Source organism: Ovis aries, chromosome 18 (genome assembly GCF_016772045.2).
Source record: "Ovis aries strain OAR_USU_Benz2616 breed Rambouillet chromosome 18, ARS-UI_Ramb_v3.0, whole genome shotgun sequence".
In the NCBI taxonomy this organism is placed as follows: domain Eukaryota; kingdom Metazoa; phylum Chordata; class Mammalia; order Artiodactyla; family Bovidae; genus Ovis; species Ovis aries.
The window spans coordinates 23,113,746-23,126,455 of NC_056071.1; positions in this window are offsets into that span (position 1 = coordinate 23,113,746).

Genomic DNA, 12,710 nt, shown 5'->3' on the forward strand with positions numbered 1-12,710 from the left:
TCTATCCTTGGGATTCTCCAGGCAAGAATACTGAAGTGGATTGCCATGCCCTTCTCTAAGCTTTTGGAATAATGATGTAATTAGTATCTTTGTAGATACATTTCCCTCTCTTAACCTAAAAACTGAAATTTCTAGGTTAATGAAACATCCATTTGAAACATTAATACCTATTAATAGATTTCCAAGGTAAGCTTTTATTCTTGACATGGCTGTCCACAGAGATGAGAGTATCCATTTCTCCATCTATTTGTCAGTCCTGGATATTGATACTAACCATCAGTTTTAATCTGTGTTGCAAATAACCTCCACAGTTTGTTGCTTGTCTTTAATGCTATGTATCTATATATTGCAGAGATTTCCCCAGTAGCTCAGTGGTAAGAATCTGCCTGCAATGCAGGAGATGTGGGTTTGGAAGATCCCCTGGAGGAGAGCATGGCAATACACTTCCCTTGAGTCTGGAAGATCCCCTGGAGGAGAGCATGGCAACACACTCCAGTATTCTTGCCTGGAGAATCCTATGGACAGAGGAGTCTGGGGGTTATAGTCCATGGGGTCACAAAGAGTCCAGACACAACTGAAGTGACTGAGCATCCATTCACAACTATATATTTTATATGTCTTTATTTGGGTTGTAAGAAATTTTAAAACTTGGGTGCAGATAAATATATCTTTTTCTTTATGGTTTCTGATTTTAGATTTCCTGCCCTCTTGTGCCAGTTCCTTCAAGACTGAAACATATGTGCCCATATTTTCTCCTTCATTTTTTCAATTTTATTTTTTCTATTTATGCTTTTAATTCATTAAGAGTGAGGTTGGGGGCCTTGCTTATTATTAATTTTTCCAAAAGAGCTGGCAAATTGTCCCAATACCCTTGATTGAATAATCCAAATTCTACCACTGATGAGGAGTAGCATCTTTATCAGGGATCAAATTCTTGTCAATACTTAGGACTACTTCAAGATGCTGCTTTTTGTCCTATTGTTCTGTCGTTATTTTTTAAAAGTTGTGATATAGTTGCTTTACAATATAGTATTAGTTCTGCTGTACAGCAAAGTGCATCAGTTGTATGTATGTATGTCCCCTCCTTTTTGGACATCCTTTCCTTGCCTCCTGCCCCAACCCTCTAGGTCATCACAGAGCACAGAGCTGAGCTCCTTGTGCTATACAGCAGCTTCCCACTAACCATCCATTTTACACAGGGTAGTGTATGTGGGTCATTCAGTTCAGTTCAGTTCAGTCGCTCAGTCGTGTCCAACTCTTTGCGACCCCATGAATAGCAGCACGCCAGGCCTCCCTGTCCATCACCAGCTCCCGGAGTTCACTCAGACTCACGTCCATCGAGTCAGTGATGCCATCCAGCCATCTCTTCCTCTGTCGTCCCCTTCTCCTCCTGCCCCCAATCCCTCCCAGCATCAGAGTCTTTTCCAATGAGTCAACTCTTTGCATGAAGTACCTCTCAATTCATTCCACCCTCCCCTGTCTGTTCTTATCCCAGTGATTTCTGTTTCTTACTGCTTTACCAACTATTTTGAAATCTGGCCTCATCATCACACCCTGCATGTGGTCAATTAGGTGACTGTTCTGAGGCTTCTGGGAAAGAAGATACATGCTCTGCTCACAGTGTATGGAGTTTGACAAACATCTAGCAACTCGATAAATTTTGTGACATACAGAGGGCTAGGATTTACTCATGACCATAGAGGAATAAGAAAGTGTGAAAAGGTAATGTGAAAGTGCTGGTTTCTCAGTCGTGTCCCACTCTTTGAGACCGCATGGACTGTATCCTGCCAAGTATCTCTATCCACGAAATTCTCTAGGCAAGAATACTGGAGTGGGTAGCCATTCCTTTCTAATATTCCACAGGGGATATTCCCAGCCCAAGAATCGAACCCAAGTCTCCTGCATTGCATGCAGTTTCTTTACTATCTGAGCTACCAGGTCAGGAAGATACCCTGGAGAAGGGAATGGTGGACCCACTCCAGCATTCTTCCCTGGAGAATTCCATGGACAGTGGAGGAATAGGAACAGTAAGTCAAAGATTTCCCACCCTCTTCATTGGAATCAGGCCCAGCTAATCTGATCTTTTGAATCACTTTAGGGGAGTGGGAGGGGAAGAGGCATATGTGCTCTGCTTCTCATTTTGATTCCATTTTCCTTCAGTATTCTTTTTTTTTTTAATCTGAATTTTCTACTTTTTGTAATAAAAAAGTTACTCTACTAAAGAAATAAGACAGGGACATGCAAAGAAGTTTGAGAGATGGCTTCAGTCAAAGCCATGTGGTGCTTAAAAGAGGAGACAAATCTTCAGCAACTTAGAGAGTTTATCTATTTGTGTGGCACAGTTCTAGAATGTTCTGGAGGAGAGATTATACTGAGTTATTAGATGAAGAATTGTTGTCCCAAGATTCCGTATAGATTTTTTGGGGGTCTCTTTGTGCAGAGTCTAAAATAAGAGAGTGTTATGCCCAGTGTCCGAGTCCCCAAAACTGAGAGACGTCCACAGCAATACGAAAGCATAAAGGGGTTTATTGCTAGCTCGAGCTAGGGCTCAAGTCTCATCCAGTGCAGTGGAGTCTTGACGAGAGCCCCGAGCTCTGAATCACAGCTGCTTATATACAGGTGGTCTTTTGTCTCAACAATAGTGTAGTTGGCGTTCGGTGATTGACGCAACCTTGGGTCATCGTGGTGATTGACTTAACCTTGGTGTCATCGGGGACCTTGGTGGGGCTTCCTAGAATTATGACTCATGCTTACAAGAACCTGAGGCCTAGGCCCAGTGTGGCCTGTCGAGCCTGTCATGGCTCAGGTCAGGTCCCAACGTTCCCCCCATCTTTTGATCATATAGAGGAATCTTCCTCTATCTGAGGGTCCAGGGTGATTCGCCTGAGTCCTGTCGACGGGTGAGCTTCATCTTTAAAGGGTTGGGGATGTGATGTCACCTTCCATTCTCTCTGGGCCTTTTCCTGTTTTTCTGGAGTGGCATAGCGCATGTGGTTACAGTGCACCCAAGGTCCAATGCTGTCAACCAACAAGGTGTCCACAGAGCCAGCCGCCTTCCCAGCACGATGCCGGACCTCGGCCTTATGCCAGCTAGGTTTAATCCCCTTACAGAGCCAGCTGCCTTCCCAGCACGATGCTGGGCCTCGGCCTTATGCCGGCTAGGTCGACCTCTTTCAGGCTAAGGAACCCCTTCTGCTGGGAGGGTGTTATTCCCCTCAGTTAAAAGGAATCCCGGACGAGCCCCCAGATGTTATGCCCAGTATCTGAGTCCCCAAAACTGAGAGAATAAGACGTCCACAGCAATGCAAAAGCATAAAGGGTTTATTGCTAGCTCGAGCTAGGGCTCAAGTCTCATCCAGTGCAGTGGAGTCTTGACGAGAGCCCCGAGCTCTGAATCACTGCTGCTTATATACAGGTGGTCTTTTGTCTCAGCAATAGTGTAGTTGGCATGTGGTGATTGACTCAACCTTGGGTCATCGTGGTGATTGACTTAACCTTGGCATCATCGGGGACCTTGGTGTCTTCAGGGACCTTGGTGGGGCTTCCTAGAATTATGACTCATGCTTACAAGAACCTGAGGCCTAGGCCCAGTGTGGCCCGTCGAGCCTGTCATGGCTCAGGTCAGGTCCCAACAGAGGATTTTAAGACGTGGAATTCAGATGGATCTAAAAATCAATCTAGTATCATCAGACTCTTTTCTGTATTTTAAATAAAGAAAGAAAAACCAAGGAAGGAATTTCTCATTATAGCTGAGGCGACCAAATTGGATAATCACCTGATAACTTTTTAGGATGTCTCCACCCTTCCAAATCTTACACTTTTAAGAAATATTTTTAAAATTAATTTTTATTGGAGTATAGTTGCTTCACAATGTTGCGTTAGTTTCTGCTGCACAGCAAAGTGAATCAGCTATACATGTATATGTATATCCCCTCTCTTTTGGACTTTCTTCCCATTTAGTTCACCCCAGTGCACTGAGTAGATCATTGAGCATTCCCTGTGCTCTATAGTAGGCTATTATTAGTCATCTATTTTTTTAAAAAATATTTTATTTATTTTGACAGCACTGAGTCTTAGTTGCAGCATGCAGGATCTTTTAGTTGTGGCACGTGGGATCTAGTTCCTTGACCAAGGACTGAACCCAGGGATTGAACCAATGTGTTGCATTAGCAACACAGAGTCTTAGCCACTGGACCACAAGGGAAGTCCCAAGTTATCTGTTTTACACAGAGTAGTGTATATATCAAACCTTACACTTTGTACAATTCCTAGAATACATGGGCAAGAAGGAGGAGCCTTTTTTCATGGCCCAGAGCCTGAAAATGAATCCCCAGGTCAGCTGCAGAGTCTAAGTTGGTATAGAATGAGCTCTATCACAAATGAATCTAAAAGATTATGGCTAGAACACAGTAGACATTTGTCTTCCATTTCCAGAGTTGTTTCAGTACCAGGGATGTGAACAGAATGGCTTTGCCTTCTGTATGTGCCATGTGTGGCTCAAACTGGAGCCATCCCTGGGGACTTGCCTAGTGGTCTAGCAGCTAAGACTCCGAGCTCCCAATGCAGGGGGCCTGGGTTCAACTCCTGGTTAGGGATCTAGATCCTGCATGCCTCGACTAAGATATGGCACAGCCAAGTAGATAAATTTTAAAAATTAGAAATAAGTATTTTAAAAGCTGAAACCATCCCTTGTTGATGATGCAGGGTTTCTTGGAAATCCCTCTTCCTGCCAGCCTTACTCGACAGGTAAAGAAATGAGGGCTTAGAAAGGGGAACTGACTGCCTGGAATGACATGCCAGTGTGTGGCAGGTAACATCCAAACACAGCAACTTCAGGGTTTCCACAGAGCTTCTGCGGTAGGTGCTGATTGCTGCCCTGCTATGTCCCTCCCTCACATCCAGTGGGTGTGACATATTGTGAAAAAACACTCTTGGTCCCTGGGACAGGATTTCTGAGGCTCACAGAGGGATGTTCTGTCTGCCCTGGATGACAGATATGACGGAGGTACACAAAAGGCCATTTTGTGCATGAACCTGAGAGCAGAACCCAGAGTCATATCACAACAAAGTCTGAGCTTTGGGGCTATTCATATTTTTTTCTGGGTCACTGGTTGCTATCTGCCATCTGTCAGGGAAGAAGGTTGAATCTAGTGGTGAGGAGTTTTTTCTTAGCCATGGTTGGTTGATGTTTGCCTACGACTTGGGACCTCTTGGTCTTCAACCAGCTAGTTCATTGGTCACAGGTCCATGTGGGAAATAAGAGACTTTTGCTTCAGACTATCCAAACCTTCCAATTCTATTGATGTTTCCTGGTGTGAATTTGGTACATGGCTTTCTAAATAAAAGCATGGACTTTCTCTTGCAGGAGACTGAATTACAGCAATTCTGAGCACTGAGGAGCAGAGGGGAGCTTTGTGCTTCTTCTTAGAACCAACACTTTCCTCCAAGCTCTATGGACACCGGGACTCAAATCCAAAATGACACTGGGTTTTTATGTCCAGAATGTAAAGATCTTCCCACCGCCCATCTTGTCTTTAGCAGAGCGTTTACCCTTCCCCATGGTCACCAAGAGGGTCAAAGGATTCTGACATCTCAAAATCAAACTCTCTGGGTTTCTTTATTGACAATTCTCCAATAGGTGGGCGAGTCATAAAGGCAAATATACATTAAAATGAGTGCTTTTTGGGTACTGGTTGATATTAAAATGTGAATTTTTCATGATTTTTCTCCTTGGCATGTTAATATGATGGATTATTGATATGATAGGTTGTTAATATGGTTGATTGACTTTCAAATACTGAATCTACCTTGCGTCAGAGAATAAACTCTTTATTATTTTTGTATATTGGCCAAGAGGCATGTGGGATCTTAGCTCCCCAACCAGGGATCAAACCCGCACCCCCTGCATTGGAAGATGAAGTCTTAATCACTGGACCACCAGGGAAGTGGCAGAACTGGCAGTAACTCTTATTTGAACAATTCAACATAGTACTGGAAGTCCTACATAGCTCAAAGGCAAGAAAAGGAAATAGAATGGATATATGTCAGAAAGGTAAAAACAAAACTATACCTATTTGCAGATGACTTGATGGTCTCATGGACTATCCCAAGGAATCTACAAAGAGAAAAAAATCTTAGAACTAATAAATGAGTACATCAAGGTCACAGGTTACAAGATCAATATACAAAAATCAATTGCATTTCTATAAAATTGCAGTAAATACATGAAAAACAAGATTAAAACTAGCATCATTTACTATTGCAAAAAAAAAAAAAAGAGAGAGAGAGAGAGAGAAAGGCTTAGTGTATTAGTCTGCAGAACCAAGAAAGCTGGTGGTAGAATTTAGTCTGAATTCAAACCCTGAGGACCAATGGAGTCAACAGTGTAAGACCCTGTCTGATTCTGAAGGCCTAAGAACCAATATGCAAGGGCAGAGAAGATAGATGTCCAAGCTCAGACAGAGGGAAAATTCATCTTTCCTCTACCTTTCTGTTCTATTCATGACCTCCACAGATGGATGATACCTACCAGCATTTCTGAGGGCAATCTATGCTCTTTGCTCAGTCTACTGATTGAAATGCTAATCTCTTCCAGAAACATCATCTCAGACACACCCAGGCCACCTGAGCATCCCTTAGCCCAGTTGAGTAGACAGGTCACACTTAGGTGTGTGTACACACACACACACACACACACACACCTCTGTGCTCAGTTGTGTCCAACTCTTTGCGGCACTTTGGACTGAAGCCAGCCAAGCTCCTCTGTCATGGGATTTTCCAGGCAAGAATCCTGGATTGGGTTGCCATTTCCTGCTCCAGGGGAATCTTCCCGGCCCAGGGGTCAAACCTGCATCTCCTGCGTTGCTGACAGATTCTTTCTTTTTAATGCGGCGGGAGGGCGGGGAGCGACAGCTCCAGCAGCCCCCAGTTGCGGCCCGCGCACGCGCGCGCACACTCCCTGCTAAGCCATTTGCTGACAGATTCTTTACCCACGGAGCCATCAGGGAAGCCCATACACTTAGATATAAGTCTAACAAAATATTTCGTTGTTCTTCAGTCACTCAGTCGTGTCTGACTCTGAAACCCCATGGACAACAGCACACCAGGCTTCCCTGTCCTTAACTATCTCCCAGAGTCTGCTGAAACTCATATCCATTGAGTCGGTGATACCATCCAACCATCTTATCCTGTTGACCCCTTCCCCTCCTACCCTCAATCTTTGCCAGCACCAGGGTCTTTTCCAGTGTGTCAGCCCTTCGCATAAGGTGGTCAAAGGATTGGAGCTTCAGTGTCAGCCATCAGTCTTTCCAATGAATATTAAGGGTTGATTTCCTTTAGGATTGACTGGTTTGATCTCCTTGCTGTCCAAGGGACTCAAGAATCTTCTCTAGCATCACAGTTCAAAAGCATCAATTCTTTGGTGCTCAGCCTCCTTTCTGCTCCAACTCTCACATCTGTACATGCCTAGAGCCTTAGTCTTGAAAAATTAAAAGCCTCTCCCCATTGCTCGAGGGCAGACCTCAAAGACAGCCCTGCTGGCTCTTGGGAGAGGAGAAAGGGGAGATTCCTCTCATACTACTTTATGAGGTTTTCTCTTTCAAATGAATCTGCAGTATCATGGTGCTCAATCACTTCAGTTGTATCTGACTCTGCGACCCTTTGGACTGTGGTCGGCCAGGGTCCTCCATCCATGGGTTTCTCCAGGCAAGAATACTAGGGTGGATTGCCATTCCCTTCTCCAGGGAATCTTCCCAACCCAGGTGTTGAGCCTGCATTGTAGGTGGATTCTTTACCTTCTGAATCACCAGGGAAGCCCTGCAGTATTATAAAGTACCACTGATTTGCTCATTTTTGAAATTCTGCCACATTCAAAGTCCCCTCCACCCTCTCCCACCCTCCCTGCAGTGCCTGGCACTGTGCTCTGACCTCAGCAGGGTTACAAGACAGTGCATGGAAGGAAGTTCAGCACTCACTACTCACAGTCAACTGGGTCATGCCCTTGACCCCCTCCACCCCACCCCCTGCGATACTCACTCTTCCAGGGGCCCAGCACCCCCCACGCCCGACACCTCACCCCCACTGTGCTGCATCTCTGCCCTGACCTCTCGACTACTGTGACTCTTTATGTAACCCAAGTACTAAATGTTCCATCTGGGAGGCTGGCTCCAAGGAATTTCTCGTTTTCAGATATTTATGCCTTAAACTGAAGACCAAATACTGCTGGTTCCTGCCTCCTGTCTCTTCGCAGCATCATTAGTCGTTTTCAAGAGCTGCATTCTGTAAGTGAATCTGCCAGCTTGTCACTGGTGAGTTCTAAGTTACCGGTGACACTTGAAGAAATGCCCAGAATAACCTCAGCCAGTCAGCAATGCAGAACCAGGGAGACAGAAGCTCCAACATATGAGTTTATGGAGAACAGTGGGGATCTCATCTATAAAATCCCAGTAATAGCTTGGATCCTTCTCCAAGGAGATAAGAAAACTGTTGTTACTTCCAACCATCTCCTTAGCGCTCCTGTCAGGAGGACAGAAGCAGAAGTTGGTGCTTCCCTGTTGCATGGGTACCCCGATACAGAGAATGTTATTAAAACTTATAGAAAGTTAACTAAGATACAGATGAGAGTTTCTTAAGTGAATATTTAAAAAGGGAAGTAGTGAAGTTGGGAGAGTGAATCATTTATTTATCCACTCATTTTTTTTCATGCAATCATTAATTCAGCAAGCTTCCATGAGCCCCTGTGTGCCAGGCTTTTTGCCAAGAGGGGGAACAATACAAAGATTAATGAAACAGAACTCCCCTCTCAAGCCCTCATTCTGGTAAAAGAAACAGACTCTTAAGCAAATAACTTCAGTGTTCTGTGTGCAGGACTGCCGTCTACAGTTGTTCAGATGCTTCACTGCACAAATATGCTCAGCTGAGAGGGCAAGCAGGACCTGAAATCTGGTCCTTGGTCTGGTTGCTGGGCCTTTGCCTTGTGAGGAGCTAAGTCTGCCTGAAGAAGGGGTACTTTTTTTAGATGGTGAAAAATCTATCTAGGTGAGTCCCAGTCTGGCCATAGTGCTCTAGCCCCACATTTTTATGGCATTAGCTTCTGTAAACCATTCCAGTTGCTAATCACAAATAGATGTCCTGATAATCGATAGCTGCCGCCTGATTTGGGTGCTAGATTTTACTCTGGGTCAAGGAGACCCTGTGCTTTCTCTTCTTTCTGGGCCTAGGTCTCCTCTCTGCAGTGTAGGAGTGGGCAAGATGGGTAAAGACCATTCTTCCATTAGTAATCTAGGTGAGTATTGTTTCTTGCAGAGCGATGGTTTCTGCCTTTATATTTGGAGGCTGGATATCGACAGAGAAACATCAGTAAAGGCAGGATCCTCTCAAGGGGACCTCTGGTAACAGAATTCTGGGACTTTAAACAAGACAGAAAGGTTTCCTGAGCTCCAGGGTCCAAACAGTGGAGTGGTCCATGCCCCAGTGCTGGACGCCATCCTTGTGGCAGGGGTGATTGGAAGCACAGGTCAGTTAGAAGGCTTGAGGGATGGTAACTGGCTGATGGAGATCAACAGGTAGCCTGGGGAAGACTCTGCTGTATGTCCCAGATGCTTTCTGATTTTTTTTTAGCAGGGCAAAGGTCAGACTAAGAAGTAGACATCAAGGTGGGGACCCAGTCAACACAGACTCAGGGCCCCTGGGAACACTTGGTGCATTGTTCCCTGAGTCTGTTTAACAATGATGCGTCTCAAAGGGGTCAGGGCTTCCCTGGTAGCTCAACTGGTAAAGAATCTGCCTGTAACGCAGGAGCCCCTGATATGATTCCTGGGTCGGGAAGATCTCCTGGAGAAGGGATAGGCTACCTACTCCAGTACTCTTGGGCTTTCCTGGTGGTTCAGATGGTAAACAATCTGCCTGCAATGCAGAAGATGCCGGTTTGATCTCTAGGTTGGGAAGATCCCCTGGAAAACGGAATGGCAGTGGAAAGAACACTCCAGTATTCTTGCCTGGAGAATTCCATAGACAGAGGAGCCTGGCAGGCTACAGTCCATGAGGTTGCAAAGAGTTGGACATGACTGAGTGACTTTCACTTTAACCAGCTGTGCCTGCCAGAACCCAGGGAGGCCAGGGACAGGAGGCAGGGATGAGAAATGTCCGTGACTGAGGTGGAGACAGTATGGTGTTGTGAGCAGAGCTTGGGGCGGGCACTCTGCAGCTGAGTGATTTTGTACAAACTATTAACCCTCTCTGCAGCTTCCATTTCCTCATTCACAAAAGGGACACAACAATCTCAGCTTCGCAGAGTGGCTTCGAGCTCTGGCAGTGTTGGATGCGCCGTCCTAACACTTTTTAAAAAATTACTTCCTTGGCTGCATCAGGTCCTAGTTGCAGCACGAAGGGTCTTCGTTGTGGTTCTTCTAGAATGTGTGGGCTCAGTAGTTGCAGTGAGTGGGCCTAGTTGCTCTGCCCCTTGTGGGATCTTAGTTCCCTGACCAGGGATTGAACCTATGTCCCCTGCACTGGAAGGTGGACTCCCAAGCACTGGACCACCAGGGAAATCCCTGAGTAGATTTTTCTTAAATGATGGCTCCCATTAATCTGAGCAAAATATGCTGGAGTGCAGTACAGGTGCGAGTAGCAAACAGCTTTCTGCATGGCAAAGGGGGGCATTCCACCCATCCCCCAGTTTATTATCATGCCTCCTTCTGCCAGCACACACCTGGATGGAGGGGCTCAACATCTAGCTTCTGAGACTCCTTCCTTTACCAGAGAGAACTTGAAGCGAGCCCATCACTACCTGTGTCTTCTAAAGACAGTGAAAAGCTGTATCCAGGGTAGCTGGATTGGAGTTTCTATTTTGGTTGTCGACAGGATCAAACGGATAACTCTCACTGGTCTGTCAGGTTGGAATTGAACAGAGAGGACAACAGAGCAGAGCTTAGGCAGGAATCTCATAGAGCTGTGAGGTGCACGTTCTAAACACCGGTGCCCACCAGTGTGTCCATGGGGCAATGAAACAGTCAGGTGCTGGGACTTCCAGGAAGATAGGGACTGTAATGACGAGAGAGAGCCCGCGGCTATCATGGCGAAGGAACCGAGGAAGGAATGGAGCACAGACTCCTACCCTGGACCGTGTAATAAGCCTGTCGCATTTGATTCTCCTGCCAATCCTGTGGGAGAGGTGTTGCCCCCATTCTGCAGACAGACAAACTGAAGCTCAGAGAGGATGATGATGGACAAGTCAGGGCAGTACAGTGAGGAAGGGGTGACACCAAAACCTGAACCCACACCTGTTCTGCAGTGAGTATTCAACCTGGAAGGCAGATTTTGGCAGTAGGACACCCAGGGGGACTCTGACCCTCTGGATTGACACAGGTGGCTGAGTGCACAGGGGAGGCCTCCAGGGAAGCCGCCCCTGGAGGTGGGAAAGAAGCCTAGGGCTGCCTCAACAGAGTGACTAGAGGTAACAAACAACACACCCTCGTATTATACATCCAGAAGTAAAAGAGCTTTCAGGTTAATGTTGTTTTTCATTGTTCAGTTGCTAAGTCTTGTCTTACTCTTTGCAACACCATGGACTGCAGCATACCAGGCTTCCTTGTCCTTCACCATCTCCTGGAATTTGCTCAAACTCATGTCCATTGAGCTGGTGATGCCATCCAACCATCTCATTCTCTGTTGCCCCTTCTCCTCCTGCCTTCAGTCTTTCCCAGTATCAGGGTCTTTAGCAGTGAGTTGGTTCCTTGCATCAGGTGGCCAAAGTATTGGAGTTTCAGCTTCAGCATCAGTTCTTCCAATGAATATTCAGGATTGATTTCCTTCAGGATTGACTAACTGGATCTCCTTGCTATCCAAGAGACTCTCAAGAGTCTTCTCTAGTACTACAGTTCAAAAGCATCAATTCTTCGGTGCTCAGCCTTCCTTTTTATGGTACAACTCTCACATCCATACATGACTACTGGAAAAAACATAGCTTTGCTATACACACCTTTGTCGACAAAGTGATGGCTTTGCTATTTAATATACTGCCTAGGTTTGTCATAGCTTTCCTTCCAAGGAGAAAGTGTTTTTTAATTTCACGGTTGCAGTCACCATCTGCGGTGATTCAAGAGCCTAACAAAAGAAAATCTGTCACCATTTCCACTATTTTCCCATCTATTTGCCATGATGTGATGGGACTGGATGCCATGGTCTTAGTTTTTTTAATGTTGAGTTATAAGCCAGCCTTGTCACTCTCCTCTTTCACCCTCATCAAAGGCTCTTTAGTTCCTCTTTGCTTTCTGCCCTTTGAGTGATATCATCTGCATATCTGAGGTTGTTGATACTTCTCCTGGCAAAAGTTAAATAAGCAGAGTGACAATATACACCCTTGATGTACTTCTTTCCCAATTTTGAACCAGTCCATTGTGGCAAATAGATGGGGAAATAATGGAAACAACAAGAGACTATTTTTTTGGGCTCTAAAATCACTGCAGATGGTGACTGCAGCCATGAAATTATGGCTATGATCAACCTAGACAGCATATTAAAAATCAGAGACATTACTTTGCCAACAAAAGTCCATCTAGTCAAAACTATGGTTTTTCCAGTAGTCATGTATGGATGTGAGAGTTGAACTATAAAGAAAGCTGAGTGCAGAAAAATTCATGCTTTTGAACTGTGGTGTTGGCAAAGACTCTTGAGAGTCCCTTGGAGAGCAAGGAGATCCAGCCAGACCATCT